This window comes from Nelumbo lutea, chromosome 3 (assembly GCF_056320005.1).
Source record: "Nelumbo lutea isolate HS-2025 chromosome 3, American lotus-T2T, whole genome shotgun sequence".
NCBI lineage: Eukaryota > Viridiplantae > Streptophyta > Magnoliopsida > Proteales > Nelumbonaceae > Nelumbo > Nelumbo lutea.
The window spans coordinates 90945001-90947500 of NC_142686.1; positions in this window are offsets into that span (position 1 = coordinate 90945001).

Here is a 2500-nt window from a genome sequence, read left to right on the forward strand (position 1 = left end):
CTCTCCACAATTTTATTATAATTATTTTCATCATTTTTCAATCCTAACTAATGTCACTTGTCAAGTTTAAGACCAATCTAAGCCGTACATCTCGAGACAACCCCAGTATGATTTTCCAGAGAAGTGATGTTTCTTGCTGGCAGAGCCCCAAAAGCTTAACGTACTCTTTGAGGGGGGGTGGCGACTCTGGGGGGGTTCCTCCTTGGGGGCGCCATTGGGCGAGCGTTGGCAATCATGGGGCTTCCTCCCCGTCACCCATGACGCAAGGGTAGTGCAGTTGCATGCACTAGAGGCGACATGAAGGCACATTGATGCTTACCGAGCGCGACATGGTAGCGCAGTGACGTGCATCACAATGTGCAAGGTTTTACTTGATAGTCCATGCTTTTGCACAATGACGTGCACTAGAAGAGATCTGGGAGTGCGACGATGCACGCGTTGCAGCTTAACGTCTGTTGAGTGCCCCTTGATCGCAAGCGATGTGTGTTGTGTTGGGTGCCCTCGGCAGCATGCGCGATCGCACTTGCTGTGTTGAGCACTGCGTGCGTTGCCGCAGCCTTAATAGTATCGTCCCGTGCGTGTTCGTGAACACGCGTTTGTGGGTTAGCGATGCTGGGTTAGGTGACGTGCAAGGTGTTTGGCAATTGTGCTTTGGGTGCCTCCCCGCATTCTGCCCAGGGCACTCCATGGTGCCTCCGTGTCATACCTATTTCAAGAACGTGATGCAATGCATTGTCTTGTGATTGTGCAATGCACTCGGCACATGTCTAGTGTGTGTTCTCTTGGATGCGGAAGATGCCCAGGGTAGGGGCCTTAGGTCCCTTGTTACCACCCTATTATATGTCCTGATATGTGATCGACAATTGCAACTGCGTAGTGTGTTCGATGTTTTCGGACGGTCTCATGCGGGTTGTGATGTCGACAAGGAATGCTACCTAGTTGATCCTGCCAGTATGTTACGGTACAAAATATGCTTAGCCTTGCCTACACTTGGCAGGCTTACGTTAGGGACATGCCCGTCATTTTCGCCTGTAAGACTTTTGGGAGAGCTGATGTCATCTTCAGGCAGACCACCTAAAGCTTAACGTACTCCTTGAGTAGGGGTGATCGACCTCCTTGGGTGCCTAACCTTGGCACTCCTAGACCATCATCCCCTTGCGGGGCGGCCCTGGTTAACGGCTAGCATGGCTACCAGGGTTCCTCATGGGCGCACACTAGCTCATGGGGACAGTGTTGGACCGGCACTGCGCTGCCGACACTCAAGGGAGGCTTGGCACGCGGGCCTGGCTCAAGCATGTCCCTACACCTCTCCAGCCCCTTGCCCAAGCTGATTGAGCTATCCTGTTGCCCTTAGCGCACGGGTGGGTTCCGGCCCAAGCGGTTGCCTATCATCATGGCACACAGGTGCCTGTCATCATCGGCATACAGGAGACCCTACACATCGGTGCCAAGTCACCTCATCGGCGCATGGTCGCCTTCCATGATGGTTGTCCCCCTTTAGCACGTAAGCGGCGCCTCCCATGGACCGGTCTGAGCCAGAAGAGTGCCCCGGCCATTGGACTTGAGGTCATGATCCAGTGCTACTGACTTTGGTGGAGCCATCCCAGCGGGCAACTCCTAGCCTCTAAGCGCACAAAGGCTTGTCCTGGCCTGCCTTGGCCAGGACGCCGCACGGGTTCCTTCCGCTGTAGAATTACCCCCGTGACAGTTGGTATCAGAGCCAGTTGGCCAGTTGTAGCCGCATTTGGTTTTCAACAGATTAGCCCAGAGCCAGTTGAAGCGGTCATTTCGACAAGCAGCATTTTGTGGGGTGCGGTCCCTAGTCACCTCCACCCAGGATCGAGCATAATTCAGATCAGGGCTGGCAAGAGGCCATTTCATAGTTTGTGGCCCCATTCCAATGACACTAAAACAGCTTGCCTTGTGGTTGCAGACGCTTTGGTTGTTGTCCTCATGCGGTGGTAGACGCGTGAGCCTTGATAGGAATGTGGGTACACTGCCCGAGCAGATTGTTAATCAGGCCTATCAAGAGGCCATTCAATGTTCGCATTCCCATTCCAATGACCCTAAAACAGCTTCCTTTGCGGGGGCAGACGCATTGGTGGTTGTCCTCATGCGGGGGTAGACGCGTGGGCCTTGTTAGGAATGTGGTTACGCTAGCCGTTGGAGCATGGCGGCCCTACACCGGCAAAGTATCAGGTGGACATGCTCAGTTTTCAGGTTGAACACTTGCAGCAGCAGAAGCTTATCACAAGGCGAGTGCATGTTCGGCAACTCATGGGTAAAAGTTGCCACACTCGCGTTCGAAGCGGTCAAGTCTCCTTGAGGCAGCAGCAGTGGGGCCCCCTCGAAGTGAAGATGTAGCCCGAGTCGACGAGGCGAAGCGTAGTTTCGAGGGCCCAAGAGAGCATAAGCCATGGCTAGGTTTGAGTAACCCGCACAGGGCGAGGTGAAGTCTGCAGGCCAGCATGGTGAAAGGGTACCCAGGTCATCGCCAACA